At 40.7% G+C, this 14,187-nt stretch overlaps 1 protein-coding gene across 27 annotated transcripts in view; it reads right to left on the reverse strand.

Moving 5' to 3' along the window:
* Positions 1-14,187, reverse strand: part of TSPAN9 (tetraspanin 9) — a 202,254-nt gene that overhangs the window by 176,411 nt on the left and 11,656 nt on the right. For 8 of the 27 annotated variants that reach the window (XM_068954764.1, XM_068954746.1, XM_068954819.1 and 5 more), the window contains one exon: positions 12,868-12,912. The exons of 5 other annotated variants lie outside the window; for them this stretch is intronic. The gene's annotated coding sequence lies outside the window, so the exon portion shown is untranslated. Of the gene's footprint in view, positions 1-5,205; positions 5,291-8,569; positions 8,702-11,122; positions 11,186-12,101; positions 12,257-12,867; positions 12,913-14,187 lie in introns of all 27 variants that reach the window. 14 more of the 27 variants (XM_068954790.1, XM_068954890.1, XM_068954926.1 and 11 more) reach the window with 9 other exon arrangements.

Consider the following 14,187-nt stretch of genomic DNA (forward strand, 5'->3'; position numbering starts at 1 on the left):
CCTCCATAGCCATGTTCCAGGCCGTCTCCCCTGGCTGCATGCACCCGCTGGAGGCATCCTGACTCGAGCGGTGTTTTACTGACTCTCCTGCCACTATACCACTCCCCTTCCCCCATCTTGCCTAGTTTAAAGCCCTCCTTACCAGGCTGGCCAACCTGTTGGCAAAGACACACGTGCCCCGCTTGGTAAGCTGGATCCCATCGCTCTCCATCAGCTGCCCATCTTCAAACAGGGTCCCATGGTCATAGAAACCAAAGCCCTGTTGCCAACACCAGCGGCGCAGCCAGTTGTTCACTTGGAAAACGCGCCTACTCCTTCTCCCATCCTTTCCCCTCACAGGCAAGATTGAGGAGAAAACGACCTGGGCTCCCAGACCCTTGACCACCATCCCCAGAGCTCTGAAGTCCTGTTGGATGGCTTCCAGTTTGCCTTTCGTGTCATTAGCACCCACATGGAAGATCAGCAGAGGGTAGTAGTCCAATGCATGGACAAGCCTTGGCAGTCTTTCCATGACAGCTCTTGTTCGAGCCCCTGGCAGGCAGCAAACCTCTCCGGACAAGAGGTCAGGTCAGCAGATAGGTGCCTCTGTCCCCTGCAGCAGGCAGTCACCCACAACAATCACTCGCCGTTTCTTCCGGGGGTTCCTGCACAGCACAGGGTCTGCCAGGCCAGTTGCCTCCCTTGGAGCCATGCCCAGCTTCTCCTCAGCTTGGAAGGCGCTAAACTTGTTCTTCAAGGGTAAGTCTTGAGGAGGAGCAAGAGCCTTTCTCTTTCTACGAGAGGTCACCAGCTTCCAGCCCTCTTCAACAGCGTTATGATGCACCTTTACACACGGTACAGAGCCCTCCGACAACTCCGCTGCAGTGGGGGGGTGGGGACTCCCGGAGCTGCACAGTCTCCGAGAACACCCTGTCAATCTCTTACTCTTCCTCTCAGATGCTACGCAGCCTACTGACTTCCTCCCATAACTCCTTTATCTGGCAATGCAACTGGTCAACCAGAGCACACCTCACGCAGGAGAGCTGACTGTCAGCCCAGGCCTCATGGAGAGGCCCCAGGCACTCCCTGCAGCCCGACACCTGCAGAGCTGCATCTGCTGTCTGAGGGTCTGTCTGGGTTGAGGCCTCAGACACAGCCGATGCAGCACCTCCAACAGCCACTGGGGAACGTTGCTCTGCGGCGTGTCATGACCATGCCCCGGGGAAGGACACACCACTGTGCAAAATGGAGAGGTGCCTTCTTTGCCTTCTGGCGCCCTTCTGCGTGAACTGCTGCGCAAACTGCTGCGTCTGTTCGCTGCCTCTGTTGGCTGCGCTCAAGCAGTACTTGAGGCTTGTCCTGTTTAACATCTTTACCAAAGACCTGGAGAAGGCAATGGAGTGTACTCATCAAGTTCGCAGATGACAGGAAACTGGGGGATGCAGACCATTTGCTCCAGGACAGGGCTACCTTTCCAAAAGACCTAGACAGTCTGGAGGAACAGGCCACCAGGAACATCATGAAGTTTGACATGCACACATGCAAAGTCCTGCACCTGGCATGGACTAAACCTCTACAACAATACAGGCTGGGGATAGACTGCCTAAGAAATAGCTCTGGTGAAGAGGACATGGGGTGTCACGGTCGACATTAGGCCAAACATCAGTCAGAATTATGCTGTGGCAGCAATGAAAGTTAACGGGATGCTGAACTGCATCCACAGGAGTACACCTAGCAGATCAAGGAAATGATTATTCTACTTTACTTGGCTCTATCCACTTTTGGACCCTCTGGTACAAGAAGATGTTGATAAACTTGAGAGAGTCTAGCCAATGGCCACCAAGGTGCTCAGAGAGCACCTGGAGCTGAGGAGAGGTTGATGGAACTGAGCTTGTTTAGCCTGGGGAAGGCTTTGGGGAGACTTAATAGCAGCCTTTCAATACGTAGGAGGTTACCGAGAGAGTCAGAGTCTTTACTGAGGAATGCAGTAGGTCAGCAGGAGACCATAAATTGATATTGCTCATAAATTGAAACAGTGGAGGTTGCAACTGGACATAAAGGGGGAAAAAATCACTGCTATGAAGCACTGAAACAGGTGTCCAGAGAGGCTGTGAAATTTCTTGCTTTGAGTTGCAGGAGCTGGACTAGATGATCTCCTGAGATCCCTTCCAACCTGAAGGACTGTGTGGTTCTGTGATGTTTTATCTGCAGAACTCTACAACAAAACATTTGCAGACACTATATTCATCAATAGCAAGTGAACCTAGGATGACTGGCACCAACAGAGAAATACCTCATCAGTTAGTTCATTATGGTTACTGTGCCAACTGTTAGCTGGGGATGTGATCTCACCTTACAACCCTGAATCCAGAGGAATCACAGATTCAATACCTTTTGTGATAGCAACAAACATCAATGTTTCCTTTGGGTACTCACCACTCTGAAGTAACAGCATTTATAAATGCTGCTACTAGAAGATGGTATTTGAAATGGCATTAACAGCTGCCAACTGTCTATACCAGCGGTTCCTATTCTGCATTCACAATGAGTGCTATCACATGTTTGCATTACAGGGGAACGTTTGGGCTGCTCACCCACAGCTTCTGTGCTTAGTTAGCTGTTTCAGGAGAAGTTAAATTAGTGTCCTCACCTCATCCTTATGCTTCCCTCAGTGCAAATGCAGTAATATGGTACCCAGATGCATAAGGCAGCATAGATATGAGCTCTTAATCAGTCTGGAAGCAAGTCTTTGGAAACTTTTCCTGCTTCAGATGGTGCCCCTCAGCCCATGTACCACACCTATAGTGCCATTATCCATATCATATCTGCTCCGTAGGACAATCATTAGCAGAAAGCTTGCCAGATGTAGAATAGTATCAAATAGCTGACCACACTAGTCAGTGATGAGACCCACAGTTAATGTCATTAATCTAGATTAAGACGTAATGTCAGTCATGAGTAGACTTGCTGACACCAAACTCTGAGGGCAGCAATAACCTAGCAGGGCCAACCCAGATCATTGCCTAGAACACACAGTCTGAGGTAAGACTCGATTTCGATTTGCTCCTATGACTCTCAGTTACACATACAGAAACAGTCGCCCATATTACACAGCTACTTTTGTTCAATAGTTCTGTGAAATCTCTCAGAAAAAAATTAAGACTGTTCACACCATTATTAGCAGCAGGCATTGCATTGCATCACAGTAAGCACCTTAGATATCTGAAGCACAGGTAAATACTTATGAGGACAAAAGAGAAATAGTTTGAAAACGGAGAATCCTGTTTATATATATTTAAAAGGAACATCAAAGTACCGAAAGTACAGGAGATCAGAGTTCATCAAGTGTAGACATTTCAAAAACACCTTCCTCAGCTGCATCGCTCCATGGTGGTGTTGCTTTCACTAGCATCAGCTCCAGCCATGTGCACATTCACAGCATGATAATGTAATTTTGAATGGGTGCTCTGAGATACCGCAACCAGCACACATACCATAGTTTGGGAATGTTTAATTTAGCACAGTCCCCTGTCCAGCAAATCACTTTTACATAACAACCCATCTAGCCCCAAACACACCATCTTTGCTATTCTACAGCTATGGGCAAACTTAACTCTCTTGTGGGCCTGGGGCCCGTTCCCTTTCTCCCTCTCTCCTTTTTGCTCCCCCATCCTGTAGTACAGTCCCATTGCATGACAGAAGTTACTGATAAGGGAGTAAAATGCCTCAATTTTTTTCTGAATAATAAGCATAAAACCAATTGCATGTAAAAACCTTCCATTCACATGGTGCAGCACACAGGTGTACTGTTCTGACAGTACTAGAAGTTCACCTGTCACTTGATGGGAAGTATGCGGGCACCTTGGTCAGATCAGAGTGGATGTACCATTCTGCTCAGCCTGGCAGTGCTTTACATAAGAAAATATGGGATGCTGTGCAGTCTTGAAATGCTGGGCTCTATATCCTCACAGGAAGGGACAAAAATTTCATAGCAGTCAGTAAAAAGAGAACTGGTTCTCACTTGAAAATCTCTAATTAAATAGAAGTAGAGAATAGACTTAAAAGCTGAAATCAAAGGTTTAATAACCCTCTCTAAGTAGGCTTTCTTGACGCTATTTGGGTTTTCACTAGCTATATATACTATATATATACATATATATATATGCCCAATCTGTTTTGAATGCACTTGACTCACAAACCCACCACCTAGCTTGATGATGACTTTTACAATGGGTCGCATGAAAAAGCAGTATACAATTTTCCTTCATTCTTTTCCCACTTCCGTGTTTCACTGACCTTCCCTTTCTTGTAGTATGAGAAAAAGGGATCAAAAGCTTTGTTGGAAGTTGGAAGACTACTAAACTGAAAGATAAGATGATCTACACAAGAATATTATACATTTTGAATTTAAAGTACTTACTACACATTTTTATTCTGATAGGGTGTCCATGGAATTATGGTAGCACAAATAAAAATGCATAAAGTGAATTAACAGAGTGGTTATTTTGAAACATGGGTATATAAACATGGCTTTCTGTAAACTGAGTGCAGAGAACAAAAATAGACATAAAGTCACTAAACACTACCTTCTCATTCATCAGCCTCATATAATACATTTCCAATTGGGTAGTTCTTGACGCTTTAACAAACAGGAATTTGTCTGAGCTTGGCTGTATTCCCTCAACTCCACACTCATCCACCGGTTGTAGATGGCTGGTACTAGCCAACTGTAAGCCACTGTGCCTGAACAAGTAACGATTGTTAAAACCGCTTAGAGTTTAGTCTATGCATTGTTCTGCACTGCTATCAAAGGAAACACTCACATGAAGATACAAAAGCAGGAAATATTTTAAAAGTACATTCCTTGGCACCAGCCCTTTGCCTGCTGAAGTCTTAATTGCATAGCGCATCATACCAATAAATAGAAGATGCACTGTGCACAGCTTTAAAATAAATTAATTAGATTGAAGATTAAAGCAGCAAACACTTGTGACTTGTAACAAACCTTAACAAAGGTCAATGTTGCCCCCAGGATTTTTATTTCAGCCTTTAGTTTTAAGTGTCAGAAAGATACAAATGTCATTGGGTGCCAAAGGTAATAAATAATACACTGACATATACATACAGCCATAGACACTGGCTTTCCACAGATCGAGAGTCAGTTTTAAATTAGTTTACGAGGTTATAAACTACAGGAAAGGATACCAGTGAGTTTTAATAGCTTACTTGTTTTCTGATGAAAAACTACAGAATATCAACATTCAGTTCACCTCAGGAACTATCTTCCCATCTTGCATATCTCTGGACTGACCTGAACAGCACAAAATATCACAGGTGTGACTGGACAAAGAGGAAACTCAACAGTTTCTATGTGCGAGATCTCCTTACCAACCCATGCAAAAATCCACTCCCAGAGAAACTTTTAATTTCTAGGAGATTAACAGAATCACAAACCTCAGAAAAGAACAAGTTTAATGTTGCATATTTTAAGCAACACTGCTTACAATGCTCTTAAGTTTACATTGTGTTGCACCCGTTAAAACATTAACATCAAAATACTGAATAAAAAGTACATATATAGTCTTCACTAACTTCTTGATCATTTTTATGTTATACATATGCCTTACACATATTATAAGAAAAAAAAAGAGCAAGAAATTTTATCAGAGAAGCATATAACATTTAAATGTATTTTAGAATCTATAAATGCTATTTAGGCTAAAAATAAATTGCTGGAGACAATATAAATTAAAGTAATTGTTAGATATAATCTCTGTAAAAGTAGATAAGCAAATACATTTTAAAATAACAATTGCATGAAAAATTAGACACTTCTGAAACTAACTAATTTTTAATTTCACCTTAATTTGCATAAACACATCAAAAAGATTGCAGAAATTAATATGACAAAAAGAAATATAGCATGATATGAGTTTTGTCCCATAACTGGTTTTAACATATTTATTATTTTCAGCAGCATCGTATGACAAGCCCATTATTTTCAGTTTATGCTGGGAACGATTCCGAAGTAACTCTTCAGTATCAACACTGCGTGTGCAAACAATCATTCAAGAGGCAGAGCCCCTATGAAGTCTGATTCTGCTTTAAGTTTACATTCTACCCAAATTCAAACTAACTTTTCTGTAGGGATGAGATTTTCTGCTTCTGCAACCACTTCCCAAAAACCTGCATGGCCTGCCCTGCTTAGATTCACTCACACTGAATTTTATTTCTGTTCTTAGCCATATATGGTTCGTTCTCCACACCCCTGAGCGCTAGGCATCTCCAGCTCCCTTCATTTTTGCCATTGTTAGCAAAGTATAGTAAAACTTGACTTAATGCTCTTTTCTGGAAGAGAAAGTAAAAATAAATACACAAAGGCAAACCAAATGCTAGCAATCTTGGGTGCAAATATTATCCATCTTGCTTAGTATCAAATGGGAGAACCCAAAACATTTGCTGCTTAACCTTTCTGGTCCATGTGACTGCTTTGTCACCTGGTATTCCTCTCAGTTTCATTCTGACTTTATTTATTGCTTGGCTACCTAATAAATACCTCACCAAAATTCAAACAGGTTTCATCAACTATTAAGTCAGTCAGATAATTGCATCAAATAAGGGTCTGGGATTTCCTTGATATAACCCAATTATAATAAGTAGAAGTTTCCTGTTGACTTATTTTGGGGAGTCTCTCTATGGGCCTCTAAAAAGCAATAGTGAGGGCAAATTAGAGGAAATAAAATAGGCTTTCCATCTCTTACATCCTGAGCACTATATAGTCAAAGTGCATTCATATGATGCTTTTCTTGCTAATGCTACTGCATTATCTCATGTCCTCAGATCTTGCACACCAGATCCTGACTAACTAACCATTTGTTTCCTAATTCCTTTATTATCCTTCTTAAACATTCCTGCAGTGAGGACTTCAGAACGGGAAAACTTATACAGTATTGGGTCAACTAATTCCCATGTCACACTTGATCATATAGGTCAAGTGGTGAAGGAACTGGCAAGCTGGGAAAGATAAAACAGCTGAATAGCACAGTTTAGTAAAGAGCACCACAGGGCTGAATACAAGATAACAACTGTACTTCAAAGGTAGAAACACAAAGGGAAGAGAGTTTACTTAGCATAATAGAGGGGACAGAAATGACTAGTCTTGTTACTTACATATATGCCCAGCTTCTTCCAAATGTGCTGAACTGTCAGCCCAAGCACCTACCTTGGCAACAACTTCTACAATCCATAATGATACCCTACACAAAACCAATACAGTGTCCATCAAGAAAAAACTTCCCCTGCTTGGGGGAAAATCCAGCTGTCTGGAAATTTTCAGCAACTGAATCAGATGAAGTGCCAGGAAGCACACTAATAGGAAACAATTTGATATTAGCTCTGCTGATGGCTGGGAAATTTAATGTTTTCCCTCCTTCTCCATCTCTAACCTCTGTGATACTACAAATGCTTCTGCTGAGCAACAGAGCTACCCCTGAAAACGAGGCAGAAGAGATCAAAACTACAAGCCAGTAAAGTTGCGCAGCTCCTGAAATTTCCACTTATGTCCATGTATTTCCACCTATGGAGCCACAGACTGGCCTAATTTCACTCCTACATCAAAGGAAACTGTTGTGGGAAAATTAAGATGATAATTTTATGTGAAGGAAAGTGCAAATAGCACAAAGAATCTACTGATGATTTCTTTAACAATGTAAGCTTTCACACCCTAATAAATCATTTTATTTGTTCCTTAAAATAACTGCACCTAACAAGCAAAGTTTCTCTGGAGCTGAGTGTTAGAAAAGGGAGCTAATTTAGCTCTAGCCCAGCTTAGCACTACTGCCCAAAGTAGATGAAGCCTGCAGGCCACAGGACTGAATTGTAAATGAACTCGAGAGACATTGCTGAGGATGTGACTGCAAAACCAGCTAGAACCAGCCCTCAAAGATACAGAACACAATGGGCAGAGGTAACGGTTAACCTTCGGATAAGAGAAGACACTATGAAGCAAGAACATAGCAACTGTCCCGGGACGTAGACATGAACCAATCAAAAGGAAAGAGACCACCAACTCAGGAAAGAAGATTGGAAGAGACTGTCACTAGCAGGCAGGGAAATTTGACTGTAAGGAGTATAATTGCTGCAGAATTTCTTTGTTCAGGGTCCCTCTCCCAAGGCATCCAGCTCAAGCTGTTGCTTTGCGGTACCGTCATTTAAATAAATAATCAAATTCACTGCTAGACATATGTGAGACTCTCTGCTCCTAGGAAACCCAGGGTCGAATTATTTCCATAACATGAGCAGCATGAACAGTGCAGGGTCAACAGTGAACAGTCAGGTAAGGATTTTAAACACAACTCAAAATTGGAGTTCAAAGTGGTTTGATTTGACTGTACAGGGAGCTACCCCTTCAGCACAAAATGTTTAAGGACTGTGAATAGAAAGATTGAAAAACATTATTTTAACAGATTAAATTTGGTTCACAGCTCTCCAGTAGGCTAGCATATGAACAAATATACCCATCAGTATAAAAAGTGAGGCCTCTCCATTTCATGAGATGCAGAAAACATGCTGCATGCAACAAAACACATACCATGGACGAGATCATACCATAGAGAGAAGTACCCGATTGCTTTCAGAGACAGCTCTGCTGGAGAACTGCTGTATGGAACGTATCCAGGCACCACAGCTCTGCAGCAGCTTTGTGACAATGAGGAAAAACAAGCTAAGGAAGACCAGAGAACAATGCTCTGTCAGTAATCACACTGCTCTCTGCATTCTCTTTCACCTGACAGACAAATAAGAGACAGCCTGACCTAATGACTCATTAGCAGGAGATTTATTTTCCTTTGCATGTATGTGTCACTTCAGACTCAAATGAAAATTCTTCTCCATATTAAAAAAATTAAAATAAAAATTGACCTGTGGGAGTATGCCACACATCTGATATTCCAATGGAGCAGAAGTAATAAGAAAACATGTTTTCTTGATGACTGTGGCACCAAGGAGAACTTTTGAAAGTAATTAACGATAAGGCAAGAATTCTAGGTTAAAGCAACCTGAGAAAAGCTGATGATTAACTCTATCAATACTTCTGGGATAAAATATTTTCCTTCCTCCATAACTAATTTATCTTTTACCAGTGGGGTGCTTTCCTACTCTGAGGTTTAAGTTTATGGCATATTAAAGCTTAGCTATATCATATTTCTCAGGAGCTTGCAGGACTGCATCATTTACAATTCTGCCTTGAGGCCTTGGAATCCAGTTTAAAACCGAGATCCTTGTAAATGAAATTACCTTGACCTAGCAAATGGCCAATCCCAAGGCTGTTGCCGAGTGGGATTTTCCTTTCTTCAAGCTATCCTATCAGGACTTTTAATAATGTTCCTGAATACCTTGATCTAACCTTAACCATTTAAGTGGCCAAGCAATATCTTCATCTGACAAAGAGAGAGACCTATGTCAAGAAGTTATCTAAATCAGACATAAATAAAATGTTAGCTCGACTGTGGAACACTAAGGTAGATTACATTCTTTTTATAAATAATGATCTCTTACATAACCCAGGTCATCAAGTTGTTTCTGTAACTGTAAGACAACCAAATAGGTTAACAAAATTTGTTCTCATACCTCTCTTGCTCACCTTGCTTGTCTGATCTCATTTTGGATCAAACTGTGCAGTTTGTTTTTGTACAGTACTTACCACACCCTCCTCTCTGCACCCCACTTAGCTCAGTGCGGTACAAAGACTTTGGGAGAAATAAATCTGCTTATAGTCCACAACAAGCTAGGTAAATGAAAAACAACCGCCCCAATTTAAATATGGGGAAAGGGGATGACTTATCCAAGGTCACCCAAGGAGATCCCACGCTCTATTGGATGAGTAAGACATAGTACAATCTTACCATGCCTGCTAACACAGTACCCTTGAACATATAATAGAATGCATTGAATAGTGAATTTTAAATGTTTAAGTGTCCATCTCATTTGAAATGGCTGTCTGCCAAAAGCATACCATCACAAAGCTTCTTAAACATCCTTTTTGGTTCCACTGCACAACAGTAAGAACACATTCAGCTCACATTGCTTTACTTAAGTTTAAAAAAAATCAGAACCCAAGAAGTGGTGTTTTTAAGCTATAACTGAAGACCATCTCTACTAACCAACTAAGTGTGACTTTTCCACTGAGCAGTTTCCTACAGTAAGTTTTGCAAAACACGACATTTAATTTTGAACGATAAAAAAGAATATTTCACTCGACTTCTGTGTGCATTTTAACATCACAAGCTAGCAAGGCATTCAATCACCTTATTTTATCAATCAATATAATGTGCAGATATTAGAAATTCAATTATTTAAAACCCTTTAATATGTGCAAATACAAGTATTTTTCAGAGTAAAAAGCACACTTCCCATTCTGCTCAGCATGACAAAGTCTTATCTTCTTAGTAGAAATGGACACCTTTGAAAAGAAAATCCTTGAATTACAGTAAGGGAGTTTCTGAAGTCCCATAACTAACACTGATCAGCATGCTAAGAAAGAAAGTGAGGTAATTTCTGGGCCTGCCTTAGAGAGGGGACACCAATTTTTCAATCTGCTGTAAAACTGATTTCAGAAACTAATAGAAAGGGAAGAACACTACATATTGCTGTGCATATAAGAAAAATGTGAGAAATATGCTATTTGTTTTCTTGCTCTCTCTGATGGATGTGCATTCTTTTCTACTCCTCAATGATGTGATTCACAGATCAGCATTCTGGGAACCAAGCTTATGCCCATTTACCAGTGTAATATGATCATTTAGCATAACTAGCATATGACATTTCTACACTGCCATGAACTTAGACCAGTTTTGTAATGTAAATATTTGCCAAATACTACATCCCCGTGCCCGGTGATACATGATTGTGTAACTTAAGACAGTCACTTGGTGCGAATTCTTTTCCTGGGGCACAGTTAAGGCTGCTATGGGAATTCTCACTTTCATAACATTAGCCAGTTGGAACATCATACCTAATGTTACATTAATTTCTGTAGTATCAGATTTTAAAGGGGTGGAAACAAAATGAGAAAGATCACAATGCAACAATCGTTTCAAGCAGCATAAGGAGAGTCATTAAGAAAACCCTTGTGCCAAAAACTGACCATTTCAGGCTTCCCCAAGTATCTTTTCACTGGTGTGCTCCATCGCCTAAGAGTCCAACTTTTCTGAGAACACAGGAATCAACAGAGTACCTTTCAGTGTGATTCAGAGCACGGTACACATGCAAAAATAATCCAAACAATCATTACAAGATATCAATACACAACAGCCTTACAGGAGAGACATTTTATGCCTAAACTCAGGCTCTTTATATCTGCCTTAAAATCTACAGCTTGAGATTTTATATGTTCTTTATCTTATATACTGTAACATTGTCTCATATACTGCAAAATGGATGACACCTATATCAATGCCTAACACTCCCTCTCTCTCTCTTCACTCTCTGTCTTGCAACAAGATGTTCGAGAAGCTATTTATTCCCAATAGCACAGGTAGGGATTTTTTAAGCTAGTTGTATACATCTTATTATATACCTTATTAGTAATTTTTTCACAGAAATAATCAGATCCCACAATAAGATTTTCTGTAGCAGTTAGACCTACTGCTTTAGCGTCCAATAATCCTGCTTGTTTTCTTTCTCAGTTCTCCCTTCCATGAACAACTTTCCAAGGTCAATTTATTTGTGCCATATCTCTGAGAGGGCATCATTACGTTTGTATGTCATCACCTGTAAGATTTTTCTAGTTGATTTACACAACAGTAAAGGAAAGTTTCAACATTTCCTTTTCTTAACTTCACCTAACATTTTCCTTACCTTTCCAATTGCAAGGAAGAGATTTTTCCCTCTACTTCACTGATACATAATGACAAAATTAATTTTCATCCATGCTTTCAGGCTTTCATCATATCACTCTTGCAGCCTGAACTCTAAACGCTTCTGCAGCTGTGGCTTGCTGTAACTCACTGATCACTCAAAACATACAACAGCAGATGTTACTTGCCTGCCGTTGTCTTTACAAATTTTATACAAGCAGCACAAAAATATGCAGTGTTGCTTGGCAAGTCAAGCTGATGACTGACCTATTATTGCTCTGATGCTCCTGTTTGTAGAGCCTATCAAGCTGCATCCCTTACTGCCTTTGGCAGCACACGTGGCTGTTAATCAAAAAGGTGGTTCCTTGTCTTCCTTTCTCTGACAGTCAGGAAGCTGCTTCCTCTACTATGTCTGAGGAGCACTGAAAGAAAAGCAGTGACACGTTTTCTACTCACTTGTTAGCTGAGGCCAAACCCCTGAATAGGTAGGGAGTGCAAAGAAATGAAGCGCCAGCCTCGCATTCCATTCCCACAGCTGCACTAGGACACCAAACATGAGGGTAACAGTGGGTCCCTCCAAGTCTGGCACATTTTTCAAAGCCTCTTTATAGATGTATGCTTGCAAAAGTGGACAAAACTTACATGGTCAAATACAAGTACCCCATATACTTAACATCAGTAGCAATGATGATAGAGCCCTTCCTTCCCCTCCAAATGTCAGAGACAGGTAAGAAAACAGAGGTAGAACAATATTTGTACATAAAGGATAGAACTAATATCCTTCTCCATTACACCTCCTTCGGTACCTCCGGCACTGCTTGGAGACATCTCCACCAATAACAACCTTACTCTGGACTCTCAGCATTTTTGGCAAAAAAAATAAAAAAATAATAAAAAAAAAAACCACACCACCACCATATTACAAGAAGTTTTCATAAGTGCTCTGTGTTGGCCCAACTCTGCTCCTTTTAATATCAGTGGGAGCACAGCTAAAGATCAGATTCTAAATATCCTTCGCAGAGATCCTACTCACCTGCAGTGTTTTTATGTATGCCAGTGGAAAACTCCCGGACAAAACCTGAAGGGATGAGGAAGACAAAAATGAATTTTGCTACCTTCTGGACCCACCTTCCATCACAAGCATACTTCCCTCAAGAAGACAGAAGGGAGGGTTTCAGGAAAAAAAGGAAACAAAGTGATGCCAAGTCCCACCTGCTTCTGAACAAAAGGAATAAGTCTAAGTAGCCTGGGCTCTATGAGCATAATACACTGATTTTTTTTTGGACAGGAACTCAGATAATGGCAATAGGTAAAACAGACTCAGAGATACTAAGGGGAAGACAGAGATTAAAGGAAAAACAGACCCTTGTGTGTCAAAATCAGATATACTAGTCAGAAAAATCCAATGCTTCTTCCCCTTTGTGTTTAGGTCCACTATTACCACCAAGATATCTGAGTAACTGCACAGCACCAAGAACCGAAATTAAGCAAGACCTCTCCTGTCGAACTCTCCTGCACTAGCCCCACTTTCTGATCAGTCTTACCTTTGCTTCTAATACAACAAAACTGCAGTAGTGAAAAAAAACACAAAACAAAACCAAAACAACCAAATAACATGAAAAACCTCAACTGTACGTCTTCCACTTCCTCCAACTCATACGGATACTTCGAGGGTTATATCAGCACCTACCCAACACTAGAAGGATACTGCAAAAATAGCTAAGTGGCAAGAGTGAGACCAGGACTTCTTCTAGCCAACTGAGGAGTGCTCAGTGCCATCACCAATGTTTAAAATCCCATGAAAATTATTGCAGCTGTATATAAAACCTATGAGGTCTTTATTAACAAGCCGTTACAAAACTCATTCAATATAAATGTTTCCATTATTTTTTTAATGAAAAATTTCCCGCTGTCTGCATAACTGTATCATGTGCAAAATTCTGAAATAGTATTTCCAGAGTCTAGAGGGCATCAAAAGTACTCAAGCACACCTATGAGAAAATAATAAAGTTTTTAAAATATTTTCAGATTTCTAATGTAAGGCATTTTTTAAAAGGCAGATTAGAAAACCTAGTTTTGAGAATGGCATTTTGAAAGGTCAACTATCACCTCATTCCAAACAGTGAGCAAGAAGCTAACTAGATGCTTTCATCTTTAATCTTTTCACATTCAGCTTTAAGAACTAATCTACCCTTAATTAACCTTTGTGCTGGCAGTCAAGAGAAGGTCTTGCTGATTTCACAGTTCACACAGTCTACTTACGGTACCTTCTAAAGCACATGTACTCCTCAAGTGATCACACATATCACTTCTATGCACCTTCTACAAAGTGAACTAATACCGCATGAACACC

Source organism: Struthio camelus, chromosome 1 (assembly GCF_040807025.1).
Source record: "Struthio camelus isolate bStrCam1 chromosome 1, bStrCam1.hap1, whole genome shotgun sequence".
In the NCBI taxonomy this organism is placed as follows: domain Eukaryota; kingdom Metazoa; phylum Chordata; class Aves; order Struthioniformes; family Struthionidae; genus Struthio; species Struthio camelus.